Here is an 11,909-nt window from a genome sequence, read left to right as displayed (position 1 = left end):
CAAACGGACAAAGTGGGCTTCAAAGGGTTATAAAAACACAACAAAAACATCACCCCAACAAGCCTCACTAGGCAGGGTGAGCCAGGAGATGGAGCTCCCATGGCTACACCTCTGCACAACGGGAGGAGAGGAGGCAGCCGCTGGGCAGCTTGCCATCAGGCCTCCAGCGGTGCAGCACCATGTCAACTCTGAGCTTCGGAAATAATGAGTAAACAAGAGGCAGCAGTTAGATCTGCGTCGCCTGCTTCATTACCTCCCTGCTGACCTTCAGCGCTGCCAGGAGCCTGCCGAGAGCTTTCTGCCTGCTAAGTGAAATATGAGCTTATTAGCTGTCTGGATTTCGAAATAAAGAGGCTCCTCAAAAACCTCTACAGATAGATGTTTCTTCCAAAGCAGCCCAGAGTGCAGATCACTCCTTTAATGACAGACAGGAAGAAGGTCCCAGGGTTGCAACAATGGTCTGTGCTGCCAACTCTTCTGGGAAACAGGCTAACAAAGGTGGTGTTTTAATCTCCATCTAGGCAGAAATGCTGGCCTGGAGGAAACCTACGCACAGAAATACCAGGTTTGGGTCCAGAGAAAAGCTGGGCAACATCTTACGGCTTGGTCTAAGATAGAAACTCCCCCCACTCCTGGTCTCCCTTGTAAGCCATTTTTTGATGGCCACTATCTTCTCCAGTACTGGTCAGCTGAAGTTGACTGAGGGAACTGCAGCACCAAAATCATGGAAGTCCATAGCTCTCATGCTGCACCAGTTATGGTGACTGTGACACTAGCCTGCCGCACACTACAGCTCTTCCTGTAGCATGGAGATGGGACGGGCACTTCCAGAAGGCTTTCCATGGACCTACACGACACACCTCCCTTGGAGAGGATGAATTTTAGCTGGGTAGTATTTGCTGAGATGAAGTCTCCAAAAGGTGTTAGATGAGCCAAGCTGGCCAGTTTTGAAATAAAACATTGAAAGATGAGAGGCAGATAATCTGCCCCCAGGGTTTCATAGCCAGCATTAAGCAAGATAGTTGTTACTCTTCCCTTAAATTTTCAATTCCGTCTAACTCCAAGCTCTTACCAGGGAATTTAAAAAAAAAAAAAAAAAAAAAAAAAAAAATCAAACCAGCCCAGCCCTTCACTTGTTTAAAAGTCAGCAATCAAATTTCCCTAGCAGGTCTATACAGGCCAGAACTACTTTGGGTGTAATAAAGCATGGTCTCTTTGACTGCAGCTGAACAATACTTACATTTCTGAGTCTGTGATATTAAACCATTCTGGAAACCCAAACCACCACCACTCTCCCTTCATTCTTCACTGAATATTCATCATACATTTGGGCATCTTGTACCACACAAACACAATCCCAGATGCTCACCAAGCTTAAGACCTGCTCTGTGGCTTGGGAGTTTAGATAAACACATGGTCCTGGCCAAGTGCAAGAATATTTTCCTCGCCTTACTCATTTTGTAACATTTCTGTAGATACCACCTGCATCACCTTTTCCTTCCTACTGCCTCCAAAGAGCATTCATACTGTTCTGCTCAGTAGAAATCCTACATAGATCCAGGACTTGCAGGACTCTGCTCTTCTGGTTTAGGAGCGATTTGTCCTCATTTTACATTTGATACAATGACGACACAAAGAAATAGCAAGTGGAGCCCAAGACTGAAGCAGGCTTAGAGGTTAAAGCAGGGAGAGCCAGATTAATCATGTCAAATATTAAATTACCTGCTTAGTTGCTTTGACATCAATTAGCTGGACTACTCGCACACTCTCTAGTATTTGTGTGGTTATACTACACGAACCAAACACTAAACTGCTGCTTTCCCTAGAAAAGCTACGTGCAGCTGGCAGAGATGGTAGGGGTAATTCACAGAGGGGGAAAACTGGCCTCTTTGCTGAGAAATGGGGACTCTGCACAGCCCAAGTACCTCACAGCTTATCTACACCCCTCATTGATCAGATCTGGTTTCCAGATTCCTGAAAGCAGGAAAGCTGGTTTTGCTCAGAGCCTGTGCTGTGCCATGGAGCCCTGTCCTGCAGCCACGCTCTGCACTGCTACCAACAGCTCATTAAAGAGCTTCTTGATTGCTAAGTGAGTTTCCACTAGAAGCAATGCAAGCCCCTCATGCAGATTGGAAAAGGTTTTAAAAGATGCAGAAACCAAACTAAGCCAAGAATCAGCATCAGCAGTTTTGAAGTGTCGACATGAAAGGGCTTTCTGTCAGTGGTTTTCCATCCCTGGGACCAGCCACAGAATTGCCCAGCATCTCTCCAGACCCTTTGGCTTGGTTGAGCAGATGCTGCCAAACTCTGCAGCTGAGAAGCTCCAGCAGCCTTTCTGCCCCCACCAGCTGCAGTACAGCTACCGGAGCCACTGGCTGGGCTAGCACCATGCTGGTTTGCAGCCGTTGGTGCTGCCCTCCTCCTCCTCCAGACCCAGGGCACTCTTAGCAGCACATCCGCTTCCACCATAGTACTTAACCCTCTTCTGTATGTTATTAACTACCTCCCAAGCAGACTCCCTACCTTGGGTATCATCTTCTCTTCTCTTTTGCTCTCCTTCCCCTTCCCAATCCTCTGCTTTCAAGGGCATGAACATGTTGCTCATCTTTAAGCACCTCTGTGTCCCACAGACTGAAAAGAAAGGTGCTTTCCTCATTTTCCAAAACTAAGCCTTCACATACAAGTGTGAGGGTTTTTCCCCAATGACCTGTTTCTCCACCTTTGCTTTCTTCTTTATAGCTCCTCACATCTATTTATTCCTCCCTTCTCTCTCCATCTCAGTTGCTGTCTTTGCCTGTCTACCCATTCCTCCCCCTTCCAGTTCCCCCTCTGCCTCCCACACAGACAGCAGCACTTGAGAATATGGTTTTGTGAGCGAGAGACTTCATTCCCTCCCTTCTCCCCCCCCCCCCCCCCCCCCCATGCTATTTCTTTGTTTAACAATCTATGCCTTTCTAGGGAGGTTTTCACTTGCCAGCAGCTAACCAGCTCTCCCCCAGTCTGGGAAGAGGGAGCAGAGATCATTAAACCAGTGATCAAGGAAAGAAAGGAAAAGAAAAGCCCTCCAAATTCCTGCTGCTGCAGGAAGAGGCACACAAACATCACAGCCCTCCTGGGATGCCTCCGCTTGTTGCAGCTCTCAAGGTCAGTGCAGTCAGACTCACCAGTGCAACAAGCTGGCCCCAGCCAAAGCAACAGGGCTGACATAAGGAACAACCTTCCTTGGCTCCCTGAAGGGCACCTTTTCTGCCTCAAACCCCCAGCAAATTAGCAAATACATCCATTCATCTGTCTCCTGTGTGCACAGATGAAAGCTGCATCAATCCTGCACCGAACAAAGCGGATGACTCATTGCTAGCTTTATTGTAACATAGCACCATTAGAAGGTCCTCTTCCCTCTGCAGAGACCAGCCCCATCCCCGAGCCCTATAACCTTCCCCTCGTTGTTTCAAGTCAGAAGGAAAAGGCAGCAACTTTGTAAGGCTGAGCAGCTGCTACAGAGCATGGGGTCTGGGGTGCGGTGGGAAGCTGCACCCCACAGATGTGCATAGGGTCATAGCAGTGCTGAGCACAGGGCTCATGTGTTGGGTTTTTCCCTCACTCCACAAAAAGCAGCCCATTTCCTTTGGGTCCTCAACTGCCACACTGACAGACTAGTCAGCAAGAAAGAATTCAGCCGGCACAGTGGGGTTATGTATCTGAATTGATACTGGCAACAAAGGTCCATCCACACACTCCAGGTGTCCTCCAGTTGAAAGCATCAGTCTCAGAAATAGCTACTGACCGTGTCTGACTTGTAGCAATACCGGGCTGAAAGGGCCCTAGATGGCAGGAAAGACCTTATATAGCCTCAAATCTTCTTCCTTAACACCTACTTAATATCCCCTTCACTTTTGTCATTCCCACCTGTCTGGAAAAAAGGCATGAAGGTTTGCCTTTTTGGGGCAAAGTGAAGAGTTATAAGTAGCAAAGCCCCGTTCTCTGCAGTAGCATGGCCTGTGTTGGCTTTTGGGCAAAGACTTAACTGGGTCCCTATTACTAGGCAGATATTAATGCTTCTTCCTGCCTCATCTCCACTGTCAGCCCCCAAACCCCTTAGCCTGAAGCAGCTGAAACACAGCAGAGACCATCCTGCAACTCTGCATTGCTTGAGCCAGGCACCGTAGCAGTCTGACTCCCACAGGTTGGGGACAGAGGTCATCTGCAAGGACACAAGGGCTGCCACCGGCCTGCTCCCAATTCCCTTTGGAATGACATAGCTGGAAGTCAGCAAGAGTTGAAAGCACTCAGCAGTGCTAGAGGAGATGGCTTGTGCCTCTCAGGACCAGGCCCCTCCTTCCTGAAGCTAGGAGAGGGCTCTGAACCTGAGAACACAACACCCAACTCAGTCCTCATCACATTCTTCAGTCAATTGCTCTTACACCAACACAGTGAAAGGTTTTCAGAGTCATGGAGGAAGAACATACACTGAATACCAAAATTTCAGGTCCCTTCAGCAGGTTCTGTAAGTCTCAGCTGGCAGGCTTGCATTTGGTCATTTAAGACCAAACTAGCTTTCTAAGGGACAGAAAATGGCCCTCTTCTCAGACAGCTTCCCTTTGGTGAGTGCAATTTGCACCTGCCAAAACTGGCTCACAGGATTGAATTACCATCACAGATTGAGGCGCCGGCACCAGCTGGTAGGTGAAGAGCAGGTAATTTTAGACTGAAGTCTGCAGATTTTGTTCCTGTGGCAGTCTGTGCACATAAACAGGAAAATTAGAATTTGGCCACTGCAAAGAGGCACCTGAAAACACAGAATTTCCCAAAAAGGGAAAAAGAAACAACAACAAAGAAGTAGTGTTCTGACTACAAAAGATAAGGCAGCGATGAGCTGAAGTGACTGGGACCAGACTGTTAGAAATCACGGGTGCTACTGGGGGGATCAAGTGCTGCCACAGGCTTCCTACGTGACCTTTGCATGTCAAACTCTCTCCTTCAGTGCAAATCAATACAATCCAGGGGGCTGAACTCACCAGTGCAAGACCCTCAGATGGAAGACAGCATGATCATATGGAGTATTACCATCACCAAAGAGGTCTTGACCGAAGCGGTCAGAGGAAAATCAGCAGGAGCACATGGCTAAGGTGAGTTCATGAAGTGCTGAGGAAAGTGCCAAGTGAAAGGTAGCCTGTTCTGACAGATTAAGGCTTCTCTGAGGTTACTGGCCACAGGGCAATGCCAGTTCATTGCCACTTGTCATTTTATGGCAAAAGAAGAAACAGGTTGCAGTCAAGCACACTGCCCTGAAGAAGGGATTATTTCAGAGAGCCACAGCGTAGGGCTTAGGGTGTCCCTCCTAAAATCCTGAGGCTTAAGATCACTCTCACCTCCCTTTCTTCTCCCAAAGATTAGCAAATGTCCTCATGCACCAAAGAGACTTGGAAGAGAGTTAAGGAAAGGAGGGACTGTGAGCATGGGCTGAAGTGAGCAGGCTGCAGGAGGAAGTGCAAGTCCTGGCTAGCTCAACTGAACATCATGTAAGAAACCATCAAAACCCACCTAAAAAAACCCTCAGGATTTGTCCCTCCAGAGCTGCTAGCTGAAGGCAGAGCTGGAATCACACTTCAGAGTTATTTTAAGGTAGACATTAGAATCAACTTGCTGACTCACAGCCAGGCTAGCCCTACATTTCCCCCCATAGGATTCACCTTAAAAACCTGACTGGCTCAAATGTAGCACTTCCACTGTCCTTTGAGGACATCGGCCTGCCAGAGAGTTTGTATCAGTCACTGGGGCATCCCACTGCTTCTGGAAACCCAATGAGAATCATCAGTCATGTCTTTTCATTTACGTAGCTCTGCTTCATTTCAGTACCTGTTCACCCGAGCTGTTTGGTAGCTTACATCCCTGCCCTCCTTTCGTTTGGCCACAGAAGCCCAGTTTCACCAGTTTGTGCTCCTGAGATGCACTTTTCCATTTTTCCAGTTACTCCTGCAGCTCTGTCCCTGCTCCAGGCTGAACTCCAAGTGCCTGCCCCGACTCAGACCCAACAGTTTAGACTGAACATCCCCGTCTCTTCTGGAAATACCTTGCCCAAGACACTGAGGATCCCATTCACCTCTTCCACCGCAGCAGCTCATCCAAACCAGCCGGCTGATGCAGTACAGGGAAGGAATAAACAGTGACTGATTTGTGGGAGGCTGAGCTCTTGCAGTCTCATTTTCCACCTTGCTCATTAACTTGTGCACACAAATAGACCTTTGCTCTCCATAAAGAAATACCAACTGCATCACCAAAGGTGGCTGAACCTTTTCTGTGGCACAGTGGAGGGAGATCCTCCTGCAGGGCTCTGCCCATCCCGCAGGTGACAGCCAGCAGCGGTCATTATGGCTGGTCAGGCTATTCATGCTGGATCAGGAAGTCCACAGAGTGCATGTGGCATTAGTGAAGAGAGATCAAAGATAGGCAAGGCCTAACTTTTTTCCCCCCACTGAGGTGGGGAGCTGCTGATGGCTCCAAGGGGGTCAGTGCTTGGGCTCCTGACCTTCTTGTCTAACCCTTACGAAATGCAGCTTGGAGGGCCAGATGCTGTCCTTTAGAAAGCGTCCTCAGGGGTCTGTGCCCGTTTCCTCTGCTGTATGGGGAGTGATCCGTCAGGGCTGGAAGGATTTGTGTTAGTCCCCTGCCGCATCCCTGCCTCCTCCTGCAACTGAGCAACATGTTTTGTTTCCCAGTGCCTCAACAACCCATTTCCAGTGGGGACAAATAGCACGTCTCCCCCCTTCTGAGCTGCTGAGGGAATGAACACGTTAAAGGCAGTGAGATGCCAGGCAAGCACCTAAGATAAGTGATAACAGAGTAGTGTGACTAAGCCTTTTCCCCCATCTCCAAGTACTGTGAAGACAGATGAGGTAATGCAGTGCCTCTCAGTATTACCATAAATATTAAAAGAGCTTTACATAAGGAGCTTGTGTTCATTCAGCTGCTGTAATGCAGCTCCCCAAGGAGGATTTTAGCTCCCTTATGGTCTATTTTGGCCCCCCGCTCCTGACGCAATGCACAGCAAATGTGATGAAACACAACGCAAGCACAATGCTAGCGGAAGTCTCTTGTCATAGATGCTTTCAAACAGTCTCAGTACACCAGCACCAGGCTGTGCAGGGAGACTGCTCTGCTTCCCAGCCCTCCCAAAGCCAAGCCCTGGAGACAGCAGCACCAAGTTACAGCAAACACTGTTGACCCACTTCACGCTGATGAGATATTTATGAATCCTTTTCCCAATCTGTTGTTTGCTACTCCCCACATCCCTCCCCCCGGCCCTGGATTAAACATCTCCCTCTCCAACAAGCCCTTCGTCAGATGCTGAAAGTATTTTAACAGGCGGCAGCAGCAGCTTCAAATCACTGCCACAGGGGGAGATTTGCCAGCAAAGCCTCTGCTCCTCGGCTGCGTCAGTCCTGCAGTTGCACTGAGACCCAGGGCTCTCATTGCCTGTCCAGCTGGTGCTGGCAATGACCAAAACTTCAGGAATCCCCCCCAGAGCACGGCCAGCCTCGCAGAACCCTTCCCTTCGCTCCCTGTGCCACCAAGATGTGTCACCTCTCTCCTAGCCCAGGTGACGCATCTGTGTTCAGAGGTTGGGTTACACCTGGCACCAAGGCAAGGTGTGGGAAGACGATGGGCTCCTGTAGCCCAGCAAAACTGCCTTTGCTTTATGTCTGCAAAGGGAACAGCTAGGGGATGCAGGCCCTGGGCACCCCATTGGGCCACCGACTGCACAGAGATGGGGCAAAGTCCCAGCTTGCAACGCAGGTGCCTGTGTCCTCTCCAAAAGCTGCCCTGCCACAGCCCAGCCACGCTCCCCACACAGGTGACATAGCATTTCAGAGCCCCGCAGCCAGCCCTGATACACTCCCCACCAGCATGAGCCCAGAAAAAGGCTAAACCTTCTACACCATGATCTCCGCAGATGGCATCTGAGCCAAGCATCACATTTGCAAGCCATGCTTGTCCTGACCCCAAAGATCTCGCTGGGACAGACGTCGCAGACATTTTATTCTGAGAGAGGGAGGCGACATTGCAGAGACACACACCATACTCCCGCCAGGGGCTTTAGTTTTGTTTTTTTTGTTTTTTTTTTTTTTTTAAACCCAAACCACAGCTCTAAGCTACACTGTTCAGGCACTCCGCCTGTACACAGCCATGTACATAGCAAAAACATACTCTACATTTTTGTTCTGTTATCTTCTCTCACCCTATGTGAAAATAAAGCAATAAGAACCATAAGAAATGATAAACCTGACTCTGCCCTTAAACCTGCAGCATCAAAGGAAGGATGGCTTGTTGCTGCTTCACCCTGCCCTTCAGCAGACCCACAGCAAGCTCCCATTGCACGTTTCCTGCTGCACTGTCTGTAAATCTCCATCCAGAGCACCTCACAGGCACCAACCTGGCCATTTCTCTGCAGCAACACAGGCTGAAAAGCACTTGCATCTCAGTTCAGCTTCCTGCCCACAACTCTATTAAAAATAGACAAGGTGCTACCAAAAAAACCCCAACCAAGCCCACTCCTTCCCTCCTCCATCAGAGTATTCACCACACAGTCCCAAAGGGGTTACTCATCACCCGCACTCCGCGCTGCCTGGCACCCTATGCTGGCACAGACACAAAACCAACACAAACCCCCTCCTCATGCCTCGGCTCACAGCTGCCCCAAAACATGGCAGAAATCAGGAAAGCGTTACCAAAACAGCCTCGGGAAATGGAAGATTGTCTCAAACTCTCCAGTGGTACCAACCACATGCTCTGACTGATGTCCGTAGGGTTGGGCACCAAGTTACACCCATGTGAACCCGACCTGCTGTCAGCAGAAGTCACACCTGGCAAGGCCATACAACCTGCCTGGTCACCCAAGTGTCACCAGCCCTCGTGATGCAGCTGGAGCAGCTGCAGTCTCAGCCACAGTTTACAGCAAAGCTATTTCTAGAATTAGAGAGAATCTGAAGATACTTTGCTGAGATTTTGTTGGAAATACCCTTCTGCTGCAAAGTCTGGCTTCTCAGGGTCATAGCACAGTACACAAGCTGCCTAAGGGAGTCTGTCATAACTAAATTTTAGAGAATCTCACTTTGCTGTGCTGTCCTAGCTTTAATCCTGTGTTTGAGCCCCCTCTCAGAATCAAATATTGGTTTGACAGAACTGAGCATCACTCACCTCAAGACAGAAATTTAGGGGAACAAAGGAAAGGATTTTCAGCCAGAATTATTTTTTTTCCATGACAGCTATTTGGCAAGACACTGGAGCGAAGCACTGGAGTAGTTTCAACAGGGAGCGATTCTGGAGACACAGTGAAAGATGCACAGCCAGCAACATGAACCACGGAGCCTTAACCCAGAAGTGTGACGTCTGGCAGGCAGGCATGGGCAGACATCGGGGTGCATCCTGCATCCCAGACTGCTCTGTCACCCCTGCATCCCACCCTCAGCACCTCCTCATGTCTTGACTTTTGCCACACTCAGCATTTTGCAAACACACTCATTTTCTTTCTTTATACTGCTTTTCCAGCCCTCCCAGAGCCCGCAATTCAATGCCAGCAGCTCTGTGGCAGTGGGGACAAGCTGCTGCACCAAAAAGTGGCACATCCCTTCATAGGGACAGGCTGGCACCTCCTGTGAAATCAGAAGGGAGGGCACCAGAGCCCAAAAGCCCCAGCAGAAGTTGGCCCAGCAGCCTCCTGTTGCAGCCTTGCTACTGAAACGGTAATTATCACCCTTCCAACCACAGCTTCATAGCTCAGCATCAGTGACACCCCCTCCTCCATCACCTGCAGGTCTGCACCACTTCTGGCTCTGCTCAGCCATTCTCCCAGAGAGCTGCTTGCTCCAGGAGGAAGGTTACTGCCACCCCCAAAATCTCAGTTCTCCCCAGGGACTAGATAAGCAATTCCCCACAACATCCATCCTAACACCCAGGCTGGGGCCATGGGGCAGGCCTCAGTTCTCTGCTCAGCGTTGGGTCTGTGATGTCACCTCAGGAATAACGTTCTGGCAGGATCAGCATGTGTTTCAGGCCTCCTCTCTGCCTCTTGGAGAAAGGTGAACAACTCACTCCTCTCCACCACAGCCCTGCTCTTTATACTAAGCCTGCCAGCACTTGGGAAACTAACTGCCTTAGCCAAGAGGGCAAATGCTTCCAGTTTGGGGTGCTGCTCCCCAAGAAGCCAGGAGCTGGTACCCAGATGCAGGCAGCTGATGTCCTTTGTAACAGATTAATGCTTTTAAGCCCCCTTCCCGACAGTCAGTGGGTCCTGTATCTTTCAAATGCAATAGCCACAAACAAAAAAGATGAGAGGGTGTCAGCTCTGACACAGTAAAATAGCCCCAACCACTTCACTAAGCAGCAGCAAATTTAACAGCTTACGGGCATCCTGACTAACCCATCCCTTCTGACCAAAGCAGGACTGCACCAGGCTCTCACGGTGTCACCCTCCTGTGTGGCTCAGCTGTGGCTGGCAAAAAGATTAAGGAGGCAATTCTGCATGACCAGAGCCAGGTTCCGAATCTGACAGCCCACAGATCTGCATGCGTCAGCCTGAAAACTGTTGCTTTGCAGCTGAAATGTAAGAAGCCACTGCAGGCAGACGAGGGGCCAATTCGACACAAGGCAGTGACCTTCCAGGGAGGCTCCTGGCACGTTCTGGGGTAAAGCCCATCGCTTACCTTGTGCGGCAAAACCAGAGTGCTCAATCCCTCCCTCCCTGCAGGAAGCTGGGAAGGATCCAGGGAATGATGGCCAAAGCATTGCCGGCACAAATGCTTGCTCAGAGAGCTCCATCCCTCCCCTTCAACCCCTCTGCCTGCCCCCACGCCTGACCAAGGATGGGGAGAGCACGCCAGGGCGCTCACCAGCACCACCACCCCCCCCCCTCCCCCAGTTCCTGGCAGCCTGCCAGCAGAGAGGATGGATGCAGAGGGAGAAATATCCGCATTTAGGGAAATTCTGGATTTTCTTCCCCCATCCTGCCACAATATCAGGGGGTTAGAGGCTGGTGCTGAGCACCGTGGCTGAGAACAGAAAGATGAAAAACGTTGAAGGTCAAACCTGTGAAGGTCAGACTTTTGGAGGTCAGTCCTGAGATGGAGCAGCGAGCTCAATCCAGTATAGTCCATCCTCCCTCTCCTGACAGCATCCTGCCCAAGCCCCACCCAGGAAAACGGGACTGCGACGGGGAGGGCTTCTTCCTCTTGCCCCAATGCCAAAGTTTTACCAGGCTCACCTTGATTCAAGAATAAAAATCCTCTTCCTTCCCACCCCCAACCCTACCAGAAGCTACCAGATGGTCACAGAGAATGAAACAGGAGCAGGGACCAGATCAACAGGTCTCTGCAAACATACAGGGCATGGATGCACACAGATGCACAGAGAGGCAGGGACATCAGACTGAAAATCCCAAGACACCCCCTGCCCCCCCCATGCATTTCACCCCTGGAAGCACACACCTTGAAACAGGAGCCCTGAGCTGGTGTCCCCCTCCCTCCTGCTCATTTGGTGTTATCTTCTTCCCTAGCTTAAAATAGGCACTATTGCCTGTCATCTCTCTCCATATTGGTGTTTTCTGGGCAAATTTCTCTTTGTGAACTTTGTTCCAGCACAAGCCAGGGGTCATATCAAAGGATACCCCTTTGATATCAAAGCCCCCCCACCTAGCAGAAAACCCCCAGCTCCTTCCTTGGGAAAGGTGAAGACTGAGCACCAGGGCTGCTGGCTGTTCCTAGCTAGGCTTGCCTCCTGCCTCAGGATTGACAGCAATTAAACAGAGTTATTAAACTCACCCAGGCAGAGTGAAGGGCAAACAAATCCCACCACCCATGCAGATGGGAGAGAAAATGCAGCTGGAAACCCGATCAAAACCTTTCAGGGAGCTGTAC

The 11,909-nt window shown here is 50.1% G+C and overlaps 1 protein-coding gene across 5 annotated transcripts in view; it reads right to left on the bottom strand.

Moving 5' to 3' along the window:
- CEND1 (cell cycle exit and neuronal differentiation 1) overlaps positions 1–11,909 on the bottom strand; it is a 32,388-nt gene that overhangs the window by 10,860 nt on the left and 9,619 nt on the right. The window contains exon 1 of one of the 5 annotated variants that reach the window (XM_074885289.1): positions 11,814–11,899. The exons of 3 other annotated variants lie outside the window; for them this stretch is intronic. The gene's annotated coding sequence lies outside the window, so the exon portion shown is untranslated. Of the gene's footprint in view, positions 1–11,082; positions 11,149–11,813; positions 11,900–11,909 lie in introns of those variants that run through there. One more of the 5 variants, XM_074885287.1, reaches the window with a different exon arrangement.

This window comes from Strix uralensis, chromosome 15, assembly GCF_047716275.1.
Source record: "Strix uralensis isolate ZFMK-TIS-50842 chromosome 15, bStrUra1, whole genome shotgun sequence".
In the NCBI taxonomy this organism is placed as follows: domain Eukaryota; kingdom Metazoa; phylum Chordata; class Aves; order Strigiformes; family Strigidae; genus Strix; species Strix uralensis.
Note: the sequence above shows the minus strand (reverse complement) of the source record. Positions and strands in the feature narration are given on the sequence as shown.